This window comes from Lissotriton vulgaris, chromosome 5 (genome assembly GCF_964263255.1).
Source record: "Lissotriton vulgaris chromosome 5, aLisVul1.2, whole genome shotgun sequence".
In the NCBI taxonomy this organism is placed as follows: Eukaryota; Metazoa; Chordata; class Amphibia; order Caudata; family Salamandridae; genus Lissotriton; species Lissotriton vulgaris.
The window spans coordinates 1,609,121,614-1,609,140,522 of NC_141693.1; positions in this window are offsets into that span (position 1 = coordinate 1,609,121,614).

Here is an 18,909-nt window from a genome sequence, read left to right on the forward strand (position 1 = left end):
GTCAGTGTCAGGTGGGAGATCGTGTGAAATGACGTTTCTGGGCATGTAGCCATGTTCTAAACTGGTTCCATCAACATCCACCCACAAGTCTTTGCAATAAGTATCCTGTTGCTGTGGGTTGGGAACATTGACTCCCTGATGGTATCTTGCCAATCTACTCATGTGCCATACTTTCCCATCACTGAGTCTGGCCGCATTGTTAAACAGTTCATCAATGTAAAGAGGCGGTGAATCTGCTTTCTCCTTTTCTTACTTTTTTCTCTAATCGGACTTTTACAAGCTCGCCAACCTTAAATGAATGTTCTTTTGCACCCTGTTTGGAATCATACCATTCTTTGTAGTATTGTTGAGCTTTGATTATGTTATTTCTGATGACATCTGGTGATCATTCAATTTGTTTGGAATTAGGCATCCAACCTAGGTCAATACTCAGGGGCTGTCTGCTTCTCATGAGAACAAATGGTGCATTACGGGTGCTGGCACAAGGAGATATTCTGAAGGCCCAGATGAGTTTCAACACTTCCTCTTCCCAGTTTAGATTAGCATTTCTTGATAGCTGTATGTGTCCCTTCAAGACACGGTTGAAGTGAGGCCATTTCCTTCTGGATGGTATAATGAGGTGGTGTGATGAGTGATACAATTTCTCTCAAGGAATAACTTGGAAGCCTCTGAGCAAAATTGTGGATCATTGTCGGTGAGCACAAACTTGGGTAATCCTTCGCTCAAGAACGGCTTATCCAAGAATGAAATGACTGTTGAACTGTCAATTTCTGGGACAATTTCTATTTCAGGCCACTTTGAGAAATGATCTATAGCCACTAGGATATACTTGAACTCTCCATCATGTCCTTCAGTGGGCCCGCGATGTCTATGCCTAATTTCTCCCATGCCATTAGGGGGGGTTGGAGTGGAGAAAGAGAAACTTTGGATGTTTTAAGGGTTTTGTCCGAATCACAGCATTCTACACAGTTTCTAATCTGAATTTCAATTTGCTTGTCTATACCAGGCCACCAGTAACTAGTTCTGACTCTCTGCTTTGTTTTAGAAATGCCTAGGTGACCAATGTGGCAAAGTTTAGGAATTCTGTCTCTGAGTGTGACGGGGGCTATAGCTTTTCTAATTCTGTACAACACTCCGTTTTCCCAACTGAGTTCATTTCTTATTTCCCAGTAAACTTTGACATTGTCTTGAAGATGGCGTTTTTCCGGCCAAGTGGTGTTGACGAATTTGCATACGTCTTGGAGTGTTGAACCGCGAGACATGTGTTGTTCCCATTATCCCGCAGTGATTCCATCCAGATTCGTGTTGAAAAGTAAAGCCACTTTTTCATCATCCTCCAGTGTATCCGTACTCTCATTGTGTGGAAGAGGCAGTCTGCTAAGGAAATCTGTAATTTTATTCTTAATTCCTGGCCAATATTCTGCTGAGTAGTTGTAATCCAACAATTTGATAGAGATTTTGCTTAGTCTTGGTGAAGCATTTTGCAATCCAGAGGCAGACAGGATTTTAATTAAGGGCTTGTGGTCTGTTCGAAGATGTATATTGTATCCCCAAATGTATGCTCTGAAGTAATTGAGCGCCCATGAACAGGCCAGCATCTCACGTTCGATTACTGAGTATTTCTCCTCAGCAGGGGTGAGCGACCTTGATGCAAAGGCCACAACCCATTTATGGTTCGAAGTATCCTTCTGTGCTAGCACAGCACCTAGTCCTTTGTTGCTAGCATCAGTGGTTACAAAGATTTCAGCTTTTGGATCAAATCCTTTGAGAAACGGTGCCTCGCTGATTTCCTTTTTGATTGCTTCAAAGGTGTTCTGGCATTCCAGGGACCACTCAAATTTTGCTTTATTTTTGAATAATTGTCTTATATTGTACGTTTTCTCAGAGAAATTTCTAGTGAATTTTGAGTAGTACTCAGTTAATCCAAGAAAAGCTCTGACATCTTCTTTGCTTGATGGGCAGGGAGCATTGAGAATTGCGTCCACTAAACCTTGGTTTGGTTTGATGCCATCATGGCTAATGGTGTGCCCCAGATATACCACTTTGTCTTGGGATATTTTGCATTTGTCTAATTCAACAGTCAGTCCATGCATTTTCAGTTTATTAAAAACCTGCCTAAGCCGTGTGTCATGTTCCAATTGGTTGCCGCCCATGACCAGGATATCATCTTGGAAAAACCTGATACCGTCAATGCTTTCAAAAATGGAAGTCATGACCCTTTGAAAAAGCGCTGCGGCCGAGGCTAAGCCAAACGGAACTCTGGTGAAACGATAACAACCAAATGGGGTGATAAATGTAGTGTATTTTTTGCTGTCCGCCTGTAGGGGAATTTGGAGATACGCGGATTTTAAGTCAATTATGGAAAATACATACATATCATTGGTGGCATTAAACATTTCACATATACGTGGTAGCGGGTATTGATCAACAATAATATTTTTATTAAGATCCCTAAGATCAATGCAAAGTCTAATTTTTCCATTGGGATGTTTGACTACCACTATGGGGGAAACCCACTCCGCAGAGTCAACTTCTTCTATTATTCCATCTTTGACCAGTCTATTCAGTTCGACTTGAACATCACTACTTACTGAAACTGGTAAATGTCTTACCTTGTGAATGCATGGGACAGCTGAGTCTTTAAATTCAATTTTATGTTGAAAACTGTAAAGAAGACCAACTTTACCAGAGAACACTTCAGGAAAATCTTTGTGGATGATAAGTTTACAAGACTCGTCAACAGGCAAAACAGGATCAGAGCTATTTGGGTTGAGGATGATGCCAAGATCAGCTTAATCGCTTCAACCAAGGACCGAAGGTCGCTTCTTAGCGACACAAAGTCGGCAAAATGCTTTCCTGTTTTTGAATTCGAATTCAAGATATAAATTCACATCTAGAGGATAACGTGAAAGATTCCTCTGCTCTTCCCGACTTCAAAAAGCAGAGTCTTGGGTAAACCATGTAAACATGCACATGTAGTGCTTTACATTAACCAGAAAACACAAGGTATGATAGTTGTTCCACTGTCCTTTTGACAGGGCAAGGGAGCTTAATATGATATGGGATATCAATAGGTAGAGAGGCTTATGCCAGGTTTGGACCACAAAGAAATCCTTTGTCATACAGATTTTACAGGCACTGACTGACCACTCTCTCTTAGGTTATGCTCATCTTGCAGTCTTCTACAGCGCAGCTATCCATCACTCTCCTAAGGCAGAACTATCCACCACTTACGCATATCATCCATACTTGGGCTTCCGTCAGCACAGCTATTCTTTGCAGGCTCAGACAGCAGAACTGTCTTTAAGATGACATACATTCGTCAAGATCACCCAAAGAGCAATCCATCACTTTACATGGCACACAAACTCAGGCCCTTGACAGCAGAAGTATCTCATAGAATTCTTGTATCATACAGGCACAGGCCTCTTGACCGCAGACCTATTTTAGCTTACAAAGAGTGGTGGCTCCTCACCAAGGTCGAAGGAACGTCGCCCCTCTGCCTGGCTCAGAGCCAGTAAATGAAACAGAATGTCATTGTTTTATTATTCATTTTCTGGCTCTGAGCCAGTTTGGGAAGGGAGAGGCAGGGCATTGGGAGGAGGAGCGCGATGTGCACTCCACTCCCTAATTGCGCATGTATGTTTTGGCCGGCCGTCTCAGGTGCTGAGTGCGACACGGGACGCAGCTCCAGGTAATTTTTTTTATTACAATCCCCCATCCCTGTGAGCGCTCACCCATCCGCACCATCCACCCGCCGCACCACATCTTTATTGGGGCAGCTGCAACTTAGAAACTGTACCTCTGAGGCGGAAGCCGGAGGTTACACTCGCTTTTTAAAAAATTTTGTTTATGTTTGCTTGCATCTTTTAAGACTTTCTACCCTAACCAGAGCTCTCTTCTGGGCAAAACCGCCATTCAGGCATTCTCATTCAGCGGAACTAGCGCTGTTTAGGGACACTGTTGTCTTTCACGATCGCCATCGCAGCAGAAGCGAGGCCACGCCCACCGGACAGGCCACGCCCACTTTCCCCGCCAATAAAAACCAGCGCTGACTAAAAGTGCGCCCACTTAGAAACTGTACCTCTGAGGCGGAAGCCGTAGGTTACACTCGCTTTTTAAAAAATTTTGTTTATGTTTGCTTGCATCTTTTAAGACTTTCTACCCTAACCAGTGCTCTCTTCTGGGCAAAACCGCCATTCAGGCACTCTCATTCAGCGGAACTAGCGCTGTTTAGGGACACTGTTGTGTTTCACGATCGCCATCGCAGCAGAAGCGAGGCCACGCCCACCGGACAGGCCACGCCCACTTTCCCCGCCAATAAAAACCATCGCTGACTAAAAGCGCGCCCACTTAGAAACTGTACCTCTGAGGCGGAAGCCGGAGGTTACACTCGCTTTTTAAAAAAATTTGTTTATGTTTGCTTGCATCTTTTAAGACTTTCTACCCTAACCAGAGCTCTCTTCTGGGCAAAACCGCCATTCAGGCACTCTCATTCAGCGGAACTAGCGCTGTTTAGGGACACTGTTGTGTTTCACGATCGCCATCGCAGCAGAAGCGAGGCCACGCCCACAATCCCTCTCCCCAAATGTGCCTCCCACGCAAGCGCAGCGGACGAGCGCAGCGGGAGCGCCGTTTGCGCGCCGAAGGCGCGCCAAAGGCAAGCCCGTCTGGGCCCGTCCAGGCCCAGACGGACCCAGGCCCAGAGACTCTGTCGGATATCCCGTATGCCCGCTTGGTGTATACTGGAGACATGCACCGCGCATTCCAACCGAAGACCATCTTGGCCTGCTACCACACGCACACCGAAGGTAAACCTTTCTTTAAATGTAGGCGCTGCACTCCGACTCCCATTAGCTCAACAAAACCCGGACTCAAGATTGGACTTCTTAATTGCCGTTCCCTTCCAAAACATGCGCTCGAAACAAATCTGCTAATTCAAGATCATGACTTTGATCTTCTCTTTCTCACGGAAACGTGGCTATCAGACAGCACTGACTCGGACATCGTCACGGCCCTTCCACCTGGGTACCTCTGTCAAGCTCTACACAGACCCAAAGGGAGGGGAGGGGGGATAGCCATAATCTTCAAGGAGCAACTTATTTGTAGAACTTCCAACGCCCATATCGAGGACTGCGAAAGCTGCCAATTCTCCATTCAATCCTCCCCAGCTCACTCCCTGTCAGGGCTATTGATCTACCGCCCCCCGGGTACCCCTGGGAAATTTCTCAATGCCGTCACGGAATCAGTCTCACAATTGGCATCTTCCGCCTCCAACTTCCTCATCCTAGGCGACCTGAACTTACACTTCAACGACCCTACGGACCGGATGGCCGCCGACCTCCTTCAAGACCTATCGTCACTTAACATCCGACTGGTTAACAATGAGCCCACTCATGAGAAGGGACACCTACTGGATCCCGTCCTCACTAACGTGACAACCATCACCACCAGGCCACCTGTGATCCTTCCATGGACGGACCACTTTCTTGTCCCTATCTCCTGGGAAACACCCATCACCAACCCTCAAACCACTAAAACTCAGGTCACTGACAGACGGTGGCACAAACTCGCATCTGGTGAATGGGCCGCCGTCCTTGCAGACTCCACCCCTGAGCTCTCCACCGATCCTGCCACAGCCGATAAGCAGTTTAACAAGTGGATCACCTCCTCTCTGGATGCACTCATCCCCAAAACTTCTTCCCTTAAACATCCCAAAAGAGTACTCCCGGCTCCTTGGTACACTCCTGAGCTCAAAGCCCTGCGCCAAGAGTGCAAGAGAACGGAACGCTCCTGGAGGAAAGACAAAACTGCCATTCGAAAAACTAAAAGCGCTTTCTTCCAGGAAAGAATAGAGAAAGCAATATGCTCCAGCAAGGAATCCTACGCCATCTTAAAAGATCTTCTGAAAACCCCAGTACATGGACCAAGACCCCCCACAGACCCCAAAGTCGACCAGATAAAATGCCAACAATTGGCGGATTTTTTTTCATGAAAAAATTAGAAAAATTCTCGATTCAATTCCCCCCGCGATTCCGTGCGAGGAAAACGATCTCCCGCACCCCCCTACAACCAGTTGTCTCTCCTCTTGGGGTCAAGTTACGACCGAAGAAGTGGGAAACACGTTAATATCCATAAAAAGCGGCTCTCCCAGGGATTCCGCCCGCTTCGAATCCTTAAGGAGGTAGCCCCCACGATTATTCCCCCCTTGACTCATCTGATCAACACCTCACTCCAACAGGGAGTTGTACCCTCGAGCTGGAAGGCGGCAGTCGTGAAAGCTCTGCTAAAGAAACCCTCCCTCGATCCCGAAAACCTGGCTAACTATAGGCCCATTTCCCTACTCCCAGGAATCAGCAAGATTGCTGAAAAACTGGTCAATAAAAAACTCTCCCAGTTCCTGGAGGCCAATAACATACTAAAAAGCTCCCAGACGGGCTTTCGTCCAGGGCAGGGCACGGACATCGCCCTCCTGGCAGCGGTAGAGGAGGCCAGAGCACTATTGGACGGAGGAGGATCAGTGGCAGTGATCCTCCTCGACCTAAGTGCGGCCTTCGATACCGTCAACCACCAACTCCTTACTAAAAGACTCAAGGGAGCTGGTGTAGAGGGCTCTGCCCTAGCCTGGCTGTCATCTTTTCTGGCTCAACGGACTTACCAGATCTGGGAGACTAACGCCTGCTCCTCTGAAATTCCCCTCCAATGTGGCGTGCCACAGGGCTCCTCCCTGAGCCCCACATTATTTAATATCTATATGTCCACATTGGAGGAGGTTATCACCCCATTCGGAGTGAGCGTTGTCAGTTACGCTGACGATACACAATTAGTTGTATCACTATCTCACCCCAGACAACAACCAGCAGACTTATATAACTGCCTGGCGCAGGTCCAATGCTGGATGAACACCTCAGCCCTAAAATTAAATGGTTCAAAAACGGAGGTCTTGCTCTTCGGCCCAAAAGGACTCACACTCTCCCCAAACATCTGGCCAGCCTGTCTGGGCCCTCCCCCAGAACCTAAAGAAGAAGTAAAAAGTCTGGGTGTGTGGCTCGACTCCGACCTCTCGTTTTCCGTGCAGGCAAAGAAAGTAGCCGGGACTTGCTTCGGGCTCCTGAAATCGTTAAGGAAAGTTCTGCCCCTCCTGCCCACCAACTCCCAAAAGCTGCTAATTCAAGGCCTAATACTTTCGAGGCTTGATTACAGCAATGTGATCTACCTGGGCGCTCCCGAAGCGACGCTGAACAAGCTCCAGAGAATTCAGAACACTGCAGCCCGGATTCTCACAAAGACCCCTGCCAGAGCTTCGGCCAAACCGGCCCTTAAACTCCTCCACTGGCTTCCCATAAGGGAGCGGGTCAAATTCAAGGCCCTGTGTCTAGCTCACAAATTACTACAAAATCAAGGTCCCCCTGTTCTTAGGAAACTTATCACATCCTACAAATCCTCAAGACCCCTCCGATCGGACACGGAAAACCTCATCGCTATCCCCAGATTTAAGAAAGCCCGGTCAGGAGAAAGACGCTTCTCAGTCCATACTGCAAGACTCTGGAACTCACTCCCCCGCGACCTGCGACTCGAACCACAATATCTCCGCTTTAGAAAGCGGCTCAAAACTCACCTTTTTCCTCAGTGAATCTTGCATGTCCCTAACCCTGATCTTCTCTGCTCCCTCCCCTTCCCCTTCTTACCCCTCTGTCTCCCTTGTTCCTCCTAACTTAGGAGATAGGATCTTTTAGCGCTGGGATACCTCCGGGTGACTACGCGCTCTACAAAAATAAATAATAATAATAATAATAATAATAACTGCTAACAAAGATGATCATATATAATTTACTCATTTTAAGACAGCTGAATTATCTGTCAGAATGCAGGCTCAGCGAGACAGCAGAGCTATTGTTCAGGTTACACAAACGTTAAATAGGCAAATGTTAAATAGGTCCTAGGAAGTTTAAAAAATGTTCTCTGCAAATATTGCAAATTTTTTAAAACTTTGCAAAAACCCTCCGAAAGTAAAATTGCTGGTGGTTTGGGGTGAGATGTTTGAATTAAATAACCTACATGTTATTTTTTAGCTGGAAAAGTGAATGACCTTATGCTGAAATAGCTTTGCACAACAAACCTACAGATGCACTTTTTTCTCGCAAGATAAATCGTAGCAACCGTCTTAAAGATTGTGAAGCTAGTGAAGGCTTGTAGAAAATGTTCATGAAGCTTGAAAAAGAAAACCTTAATATTTTCGCACATTCCAAGTACCCAGCTGATAGAGATTCAGCCATCAGAACTACCCTCAGACAGCCCATAAACCCTGCGTCACACTGCAGACAGCAGCGCTTTCCCTGTATTACACATGTGTGGTGAGTGTAGCGGTCTAGTTGTTCACTGCTAGCCACCTCGGGACCCCTACCCGGAGGCACACCTATATTTTATAGCACCTTCTTGCCAGGCGTGGCCAGATGTCTTAAATAAACGGACCGGGGTCGCTCGGGACTTCTGGCCCACATGAGTGCCTTACCTGACCTGTCTATGTCTCTCATTGAAGCGCGCAGGCATCCCTCATGGCGCGCCCACGCGCGCAATACATTTTCACCCCTGACACTGGCGACGAGGATGGGATCCACGAGAAACTACCCTCCAGTGCTGAAGTAAAAACTGTCCAGTCCGGCCCTTTAGCCTGCCGAAACAATGAAAAAACGTGACTGACGTCCATCAGGGCTAGAGGACACAAAAGCGTCAGTGCGGTGAAGCGAGATCCAGAAAGTTACCGGCCGGTGGCTCAAGGTACCGCCTGACCCCCAGCTCCCTCACTGAAACCAAATCCCTCATAGGAAGCGGCAGTGCGCTGGTGCTCCTGGAGAGGTCCAGGTAGAGCCCGCGCTGAAAACTGAAGCGCGCGCAGCCAAGATCAACATTCGGCAGCGAAACCTCAAGCTCTAAAGTGAGCGGTCGACACGCAGCAAGATATGGTGTAGTGCGCGCAATTAAGGCAGAAGCAAACAAGCATTTGCGCAGCTTGTCAAATCGACTACAGGCACAAACAAGCATTGGCAACACCGACCACTCTTGAATAGGCATACCAAGACAAAGATAGAAACAAACAAGCATTGGTGCAGCTCATCACGTCGACTACAGGCACAACCAAGCATTGGCAAAACCAATGACATGGACAAACGGCACAAACAAGCATTGGCAAAATCCTCCGCTCGATTCTAATATAGAGCCGGGAAAGAAGAAAAAAAACACACAAAGACTAGTGTACCACACCCAGCCATGACTGAACCGGCTACCACTGCAGCCGCTCCGCAGCCAGCACCTCCGGCGGCACCACCAGTGCATGCACACTCACAAATCAGTGCACTCCCACTGATCAGTGAATTGATTAATCCTGCCTTTGCATCACCAAGGTGGAACGTGTGGATTGGCCGTTTAGATAACTATTTTATTGTAACAAGAGAGACGGATGGCGCCGTAAAGAGATCATTGCTACTACCTTTCGCCGGTGACGAAATCTTCAAACTAGAGAAAACAGACACCGCATAGGCCATACAGTGAAGATTCCTCCACAGATAAAGAGGAGGAGTGCTACCTCATCTCCTTCGCGAGTGACCTGAAGCGGAGGCGGCGTTCCCAGCCTACATGTGCCATTGAAATCGCATGGTCACCTGTCATAGCCCTCATCGACACTGGAGCATCTGTAAATGTCATGGGGAGTCAGCACTACAAAAAACTCAATCCTAGGCCAGCGCTCGTGCCATCCAAAGTGTGGATACTCACATATAGCAGCCAAATGCCACTTCCTCTGAAGGGTAAAATGACCGTACAGGTGAAGTCAGAGGACCGCAAAATCACAACGACATTCAATTTAGTCGACAGGGAGGCAGACATATTGGTAGGAAGCCATACCGCAGAAGACTTAAGCCTGATAACATTCGCAAACGCTGTAAAGAAGCTACAGACTGGGGACATGTTAGAGCTCTTCCCACAATTGTTCAAAGGGTTAGGGTGCATGAAGCAACCACCAGTAAAACTACATATCGACACATCGATAAAGCCAGTTGCCCTGCGACACCGGCGTATACCGTTCCATTTGCGCCCATTGGTAGAAAATGAGCTACAAAAGCTTGAACAACAAAGAGTGATCGGAAAAGTTACTGGGCCAACTCCATGGGTGTCGCCTGTGGTTATAGCTGAAAAACCAAAGCAAGCCAGCCAAATCAGACTCTGTATAGAAATGAGAATGCCCAACCAGGCAATACGCAGGGAGAGACACCAGACACCAACGGTTGATGACATACTCGCTGACCTCAATGGGTCTCAATGGTTTTGAAAACTAGACCTCAACGCCGGATATCACCAGTTAAGACTAGATGAAGAAAGCAGATACATAACCACATTTTCAACACACCTGGGGCTCAGGTGTTATAAAAGACTGAACTTTGAGATATTGTCGGCTGCGGAGATCTTTCAAAACGCTGTTAAAGAAGTTCTGTCTGTTCTACAAGGGGTGCTAAATGTCAGCGATGACATTCTTATACTCTCAGCAACACTTGAAGAAACTCACCGATGGCTCCGAGCCACCCTCCAGCGTCTGGCAGATCATGAAGTCACTATCTACAAAGAGAAATGTAAATTCGTTAAAAAAAAATGATTTCTTTGGGTATGTGTTTAGCCAAGAGGGGCTAAAGGTTGACCCCAGGAAGTCTCAAGCCATCCAACTTGCTCCTGCGCCCACAATTGTATCAGAGGTTCGGAGTTTCCTGAGCATGGGGACGTACTGTGGAAGGTTCATACTCAACCTCGCCACTATCGCAGAACCTCTCCGAAGCTTGACGAAGAAAGAGTCTGGATGGAAATGGGGCCAGTAAGAAGAAGAAGTGTTTCACAAAGTGAAGTCCGCCCTGCAAGAGAAGACAACCATGGCCTACTTCAACACCATTCGGCCAACAAAACTAATAGTGGACGCCAGCCCGGTGGGGTTAGGAGCCCTACTGACGCAGGAAATGGAACCAGGGACATTGTTTCCTATGGCATTTGCAAGCAAAGCATTGACAGCAACGTAAACCAGATATTCGCAGATCGAACGAGAAGCACTTGCTGTCAAGTGGGCATGCAACCACTTTCATCTATATATCTGCGGGCACCCATTCCGAGTGGTAACTGACCACCAGCCGCTGCTTCCGCTGTGCAAGGGCACTGCTTCTCACCCGCCACCCAGAATCGAAAGATGGGCGATCCAGTTTCAACATTATCAAATGGATTTGGTTTACCAACCTGGTGCAAATAACCCAGCTGACTTCTTGTCACGCCATCCAGCTGAACCCGCAGACAGAAACTCTGAGCATGAGAAACAGACTGAAGACTTTATCAGCATGCTCACTCAGTGGGCATGCTCAAAAGCCCTCACAATCCCAGAGATCGAAGCCCACACACAAACTGTACTCGAGAAAGTAATGTACACTTTGAAGAAAGGCTCATGGACAGGTTTTTTCCATGATGTCAATTGGTGAAACGAGGCAGACTGGACTCGCCTGGGGACGGTCTGGAAAGTACACGAAGAACTAAGCACTGCAGCCAGTGGCATCGTGTTGAGAGGGTCACGCATCGTAATACCCCTAAACCTCCAAGAACGAGCCTCTGCTCTAGCACATGAAGGACACCAAGGTACGAGAAGAATGAAATCCAGAATGAGGTTAAAAGTGTGGTTCCCTGGTCTGGAAGAAGCCGTAGACAACTTTGTGCGCAAGTGCCAAGCATGCTAACTCACTGGAAAACCTGAGTCGCCAGCCCCAGTGATAACTGAAGACCCAGCTCCGTCACCCTGGTCATGGATAAGTCTCGACTTTGGGAGTTTTCCGGATGGTCGGACCACCGCAGTTCTGATAGACGGCTACACAAGGTACCCAATCGTGGAAGTACTAGCTCCCACTGCATTTAACCACCTACTGCCGATGCTGGCAAAGAATTTTGCACTATTTGGACTGCCACACTTAGTCAAGACAGATAATGGGCCTCCATTCCAAGGCAGCTAGTTCGAGGAATTCCTAACGCGGCTAGGAATAAAACATCACTGCATCACTCCACCGTGGCCCCAGGCCAACGGGCAGGCTGAATGATTCATGCGGACCCTCAAGAAAGTTCTACGCATAGCAGTAGCCGAACAGTCAGACCCGGAAATTGCCCTACAGAAGTTTCTGCGAGAGTACTGAGGCACTCCTCATTGCAGAACTTAGAGGTCCTGATGCGCGTTTCTTGGACCCCAAGATTCACAATCACATAAGTACTCCTGTACATATCTTTCATACAAATTGTTAGTAAAAGTTTTGAATAGTGTTTCTAAATAACGGTTTGAAAAAGGTGTCGATACTCCTTAGTTTGTTAACTTCATTTAATTTTCATGAATTTATTTATCTTTTCTCATAACATTTCAATTCTTCAAGATTACCGCAAAAATGAATCAACTTTTCATGATGCCTGATGCTGAATTCTCTGCCCTGCCCCGCAGGGTGAATTGTGGCGTTCCCCAGGGATCTTCCCTCTCCCCCCTCTTATTCAATCTTTACATTTTCCCCCTTATTTCTGCACTACAACAACTGGAGGTCACAGTCTATAACTATGCTGATGACCTCCAACTCATTTTTAATTTCTCTTCCCCCCCATTCAGCGCCGCTAGCCTCCAGTCCATCATGCTGTTTATCGGGATTGGATGAATGCAAACCATCTCAAACTCAACCCGGATAAGACAGAATTGATTTTAACTGGAGGCAGTGGCAACCCCTGGTCTCCTTCATTTTGGCCCCCTTCCCTTGGCTCACCTCCCACTCCCTCTTTTTCAGTCAAAACCCTTGGTATTACTCTCAATCAGGATTTGACACTCCATTCTCACATCAGTTCTGTTGTTTCTTCTTGTTTTTTCACCCTGCGCATTATCAGGAAAGTATCCCGGTTCTTTTCCCCCTCTGCACTGAAACTTATAGTGAAGGCCATGGTCTTATCCAAGATCGACTACGGGAACATTATTTATAATGGTGCTCCCGCCTACGCACTCCAACGCCTCCAGCTGGTGCAGAACCAGACTGCTCACCTGGTATATGGCCTATCAAAATATCATCACTCTTCACCTCTTCTTATTGCCCTTCACAGGCTACCCATTAAACAACGTGCTCTTTTCAAACTTGGCTGTCTCACTTTCCAAGCTCGGGCGGGCACTGCCCCTGCTTTTATCAACTCCACCATCGCTAATTACTGCCCCTCTAGAGCGTTACGCTCCTCTTCTAAATCTTTATTAGTTATCCCCCGATTTAAGAAAAAAAGATCAGGAGGTCAGAAGTTCTCGGTTCTTGCACTTACCTTCTGGAACTCTCTCCCACCCCAGGTCAGACTTTCCCCCTCCTATCTTGAGTTTCGTAAAGCTCTCAAGACTTTTCTGTTCCAACAAGCTTTCAGCCTATAGCCCCCTGCGTCCGTCTTAGCTCAAGAACCCTCTAGCGCCAAGAAACTGCACAGTGAACGTGCGCTTTATACATTTTTTAAAATTAAAAATTCAAATTCGAGCTACACAGCTCTTCCTCAGGGGACTTTTTGTCTGAAAAAAATACGTAATGTCACTTATAGTGCACCAAATAGAATCAAAGAAAACGTCATTATAATCACATCACGTTATCACATTCCCTAAGTGCACAATTCATACATATATCTGATGGGAAAGTATATACCCTTATAACCCTTCATGTTGGTGGTTTTACAAATTATTTGTGACCCCATGTGTTGCAATACGGGTGTATCGAGTTATCTATTTCACTGACCTGAACCCTTGTTAATCTGCTGTGTTCGTTGCGCTGTAACGATAAGCGTAGCTTTTTGTTAAGATGGCCTGTTACTATTATCGACGGCATTTAGAACTACAACAGATGACCCATATTTCTCTTACCGTGTGCTTCTTCGTTCGGTTTCACTAGTCTCGCTTCGGCGTGCGACGCTCTATCTGTGTATGCGTCTCTGATTTTATGTGCCGGTCACGTGATGTATAAGCTCCAGGCTCTCGGTGAGGCATGCTACTCTCTATCTACGCTACTCTATGCTCTCTAGTGGTCCGATCACGTGTTCTGTTGCTACCCTCGATGTGAAAAACAGACTATGTGTACTGTGGACGCGCTTATGGAAAAAGTGTGGTGGGAACTGTGCTAGCGTATATATACGGTCTGAAAAGAATGAATGATAAACAATGGCTGATTACACAATTATGACGGGAACGTGATAGCATATTATATAATCATCTAATCATGTTGTGATAAAAGTGCACATGTAAAAATAGATCATGGTCTAATGCATAGTGAATGTAAGAGTCATTGGTAAATAATTAATTCATGTCCATAGAAGGTGTCACAAAAAACAACTCAGTTCAATCCGCTCATTCAACCCTTTCGGGTGGAGAGTACATAAAAAATTAATCCAGAATGTTTCTCTCCTCAATAAATGATTATTATTGTCTCTTCCAGGCAAAATAGCGACTGTTTCTAGTATGCAGAATTTTAATTGAGATGGGTTGTGCTTGGCTTCATTGAAATTTGTTGCCACGGTGGATTACAGGTTTTTCAACCTAATGTTACTTTTATGCTCAACCAGTCTGGTTTTGATTTTTCTCTGGGTTTTCCCCACATATGATAATCCGCACGGACATCTCAACATATATACAACATTACTACTGTCACATGTACCTGAGACTTTTAATTTGACTGGTGTTCCTTTGGTGGGATGATTGATGACATTCCCTTTGATGATTGCTGAGCAGTTCCCACAATTATGACACGGTATAGTTCCTTTGTATGTCTCTGTTTCTTTGTGTTTCGTTTTTTTGATTAATTCTTTAAGATTTTTTGTCCTCTCATAAGCAAATATTGGGGGATCTGTGAATGAACCTTTAAAGTCTTCTTCAAGTGCCAGTAATGGCTAGTGTTTTGTTATTGCTTTTTTGATGGAGAAATTCTGGTCGAAAATTTAGAAACAAATGCAGTTCTTTGCTCCTCTGGTTTTATGTGCGTGGATAACAAATGTTGTCTTTGTAATCTGTCTGCTCTTTCTGCAGCGGCCTCCAGGATGGATTCGGGATATCCTCTGTTTTTGGATTTGAGTAAAATGTCTTTTTTGTGTTTGCTATATAGTTCTTCAGTAGATGCTATTCTTTTAATCCTGACAAGTTGTGAAAACGGTAAATGTTTTTTCAATGATGGTTGGTGAAAGCTTTTGTAGTGCAATAGGTTGTTCCTGTCTGTGATCTTTGTAAACACACTGGTGGTTAACTCTCCTTCGTGGTTAGATATTGCTACATCCAAAAATGATATTTTGTCTTTACTGATGGTAAATGTGAATTAGATTCTTTCGTTGATGTCATTGAGTTGCTGCAAGGCTTTCTCTAAGGTGTGTGCTGTTCCCTTCCATAATACAAATATATCGTCGATATACCGTTTGTAAAGGATTAAGTTGTTTTGCCATACCTATTGGTTCAATATATGATCAAGTTCAAATCTGTACATGAATGTGTTGGCGTACGTAGGCGCCGCACAATTGCCCATTGAAGTTCCAGAGGATTGAACATAAAAATTGTCTTTCCACACAAAGTAACTATGAAATAGAGTGAAGTGGATGAGTTCCATTATGATTATCTTTAAGTCTTCGCTTTTGTCTTCATTCACCAAAAAACAACACAATTTGTCAACAAAACTTGGCTAACAATCAACTAATAACAATTCGACAAGCAGAAAAAGGTGGTGCTCTTATCATAATGGACACAGAATAATATGAACAGCAAGTAGACATGCATGTCCAAGACCAAGATACGTACATGAGGATGGAAACTGATCCCATCAAAGAATTAAAAAAAATCTTAACCAACATCATTGAAAATGCAGTGGAAAATGGTGTGATAGGCCAGAAAGAGAAAGATTACCTTCTAAAAGCAAATCCTTCAACACCGTACATTTACATGACACCAAAAATCCATAAACATTCTACAAAACCGCCATTACAACCAATTGTGTCTACTGTGGGATCTATACACGAGCCAATTGGAAAGTTCATTGACAAACACCTACAGAACATTGTCCAAAAATCTACCACATATATCAAGGATACCACTCACTTCTTAAACATCCTGGAAGAACACAAAATCAATTTCACTAAGGAGATGACTATGGCTACAGTAGATTTGAAGTCTTTATATACTTCTATCCCGCACAACCTGGGTATGACTGCTGTTGAAAGTTTTTTGTTGAATGAAGACAAAAGCGAAGACTTAAAGATAGTCATAATGGAACTCATCCACTTCACTCTATTTCAGAGTTACTTTGTGTGGAAAGACAATTTTTATGTTCAATCCTCTGGAACTTCAATGGCCAATTGTGCGGCGCCTACGTACGCCAACACATTCATGTACAGATTTGAACTTGATCATATATTGAAGCAACAGGTATGGCAAAACAACTTAGGGCCCGATGTAGGTAAATGCCATTTACCGATTTTAAAATACCGAATCCTACCGATTCGGTATTTCAAAATCGGTAAATGGTATGTAGGTCCCAACATCTGGATTCGTTACCGAATCCTTAACAATTCTTTAATTACCGATTCGGTAAATACCGAATCGGTAATGCCCATTCATTCCTATGGGCTTTGAAGCCCATAGGAATGATTAGGCATTACCGAATCGGTATTTACCGAATCGGTAATTAAAGAATTCACAAGGGTGCAGGGGGTGTCACTTTGACACCCTCTGGCACCCCCAAAACAGGCACAGGTGCCATGTGGCAGGCATACCTGCCCTAAGGGCAGGTCTGCCTGTCACATGACATAGGTGTGCATGCACACATGTGCATGCACACCGGAATCGGTATTTTACCATGGATTTGTATTCCATGGTAAAATACCGATTCTGTAAGCCATGTGCAGAAGGTACATTGCCTACCTACATTGCATTTTCGGTAATTTTACCGAATCGGTAAATATTACCGATTCGGTACATTTTACCGAATCGATAAATTTACCGATTCGGTAATGATACCGATTCGGTAAAATTACCGAAAATGTGCCCCTACATCTCGGTAGCCCTTTACCGATCGGAAACGGCCGAAAATCGGTATTTTCGGCCGATTCGGATCGGTAAAGGGCTACCTACATCGGGCCCTTAATCCTTTACAAACGCTATATCGACGATATATTTGTATTATGGAAGGGAACAGCACACACCTTAGAGAAAGCCTTGCAGCAACTCAATGACATCAACGAAAGAATCCAATTCACATTTACCATCAGTAAAGACAAAATATCATTTTTGGATGTAGCAATATCTAACCACGAAGGAGAGTTAAACCACCAGTGTGTTTACAAAGATCACAGACAGGAACAACCTATTGCACTACAAAAGCTTTCACCAACCATTTTAATTCACGACCCCTATCCCGCCCTCCTGACTCCTCCCACCACCGCCTCACAGCCTATATAGGCTCCGCCCACTTCCCCTCGCGCGTAGTCTAAAGCCCTGTGGCAGAGGGAAGAGGGCTTCGCGCTGAGCGCTGGAAATTGACTTTTGTTTTTAAAACTTGCCTAACCTGCTCTGCTGATCGCTAGCAGCTTCATAGCTCATGCCTTCACCGTCCCGCTGAGTACGAGCGGCGAACGGCAATCTTCATTTTTAATTCACGACCCCTATCCCGCCCTCCTGACTCCTCCCACCACCGCCTCACAGCCTATATAGACGTCCCTCATGCGTCAGCGCAGCGGACGAGCGCAGCAGGCGCGACGTAGGCGCGCCGGAGTCGCGCCAGATTTAAGCCCGTCTGCGCCCGTCCGCGGCAGACCGGGGCTAGGGGCCATCACCCCTGGTCCTCTTACCCAATATTCTTCCGCTGACTTGACACTACTTCAAGGCCATTGGCCCCTCGATCCTCGTACTATTCATAGGATTACCCTTTTGGGCTGCAACTCTCCCTGTCATGCCTGCCCATCCGGCTGCCCTCCTCCTCCTCTCACGTCTCCGTCGGCCCCCGTCTCATCTACCATTTCTGATTCCTATTCTCCCCCCTTATCTATCATTTTACTTAATACTAGGTCCGCCATTAAACACCACCAGGAACTTTTCATCCTTTTAGACACTGATAAACCCGATCTCCTGTTGCTGACGGAAACGTGGTTTTCGGAAGCCTCCCTTCCATCCCTATTGGCTGCCCTCCCCTCGTCTTACTACGCTATCCGTGCCGACCGTCCGGGCGGGAAAGCGGGTGGAGGTGTTGCTCTCATTGCCCGTTCTGATCTCCAGTTCCAAGTCCTCCCCTCACCTTCCCTGGAAGGAATTGACTATTTGGTGGCTCGCTCTACCTCCCTTTCCCCCCACTTAGCCATTGTGCTTGTCTACCGCCCTCCCCAACCAACCCCATCTTTCCTCCCGGCCTTTCAAGATCTACTTGGCACCCTGGCGGTCAACTATGCCTCGGCTCTAGTCCTCGGGGACTTTAACTATTGGCCCTCGGACCCCAAGGAATGTGCCTCATCAAAGGGATTTTCAGAAACCCTCCTTTCTCTTAATTTCACCTCTTTTCTTCACACCCCTACCCACATTCATGGCCACACTCTAGATCAGGTCTGGTCTCTAAACTGCTCCCTGTCTGCACTGTCTGTTGTCCCTTGCACATGGTCCGATCACTTTTTAATTTCGTTTTCCCTCAGCCGCTGTCTGACTAAGACCCCTATCCACACCAAAAACTCATGGGCCCATAATTGGGGCAAGGTCAATCTGTCTGACCTCTCAGCCTCGCTCCTGGCCTCCTCTCCCCCTACATCGGGACTGGATTCCGCAGCCCAAGCCAAAGCCATTGACTCATGGCTCAAGGAAGGAAGCGACTGCTTGGCTCCTCTCCGGCGCAC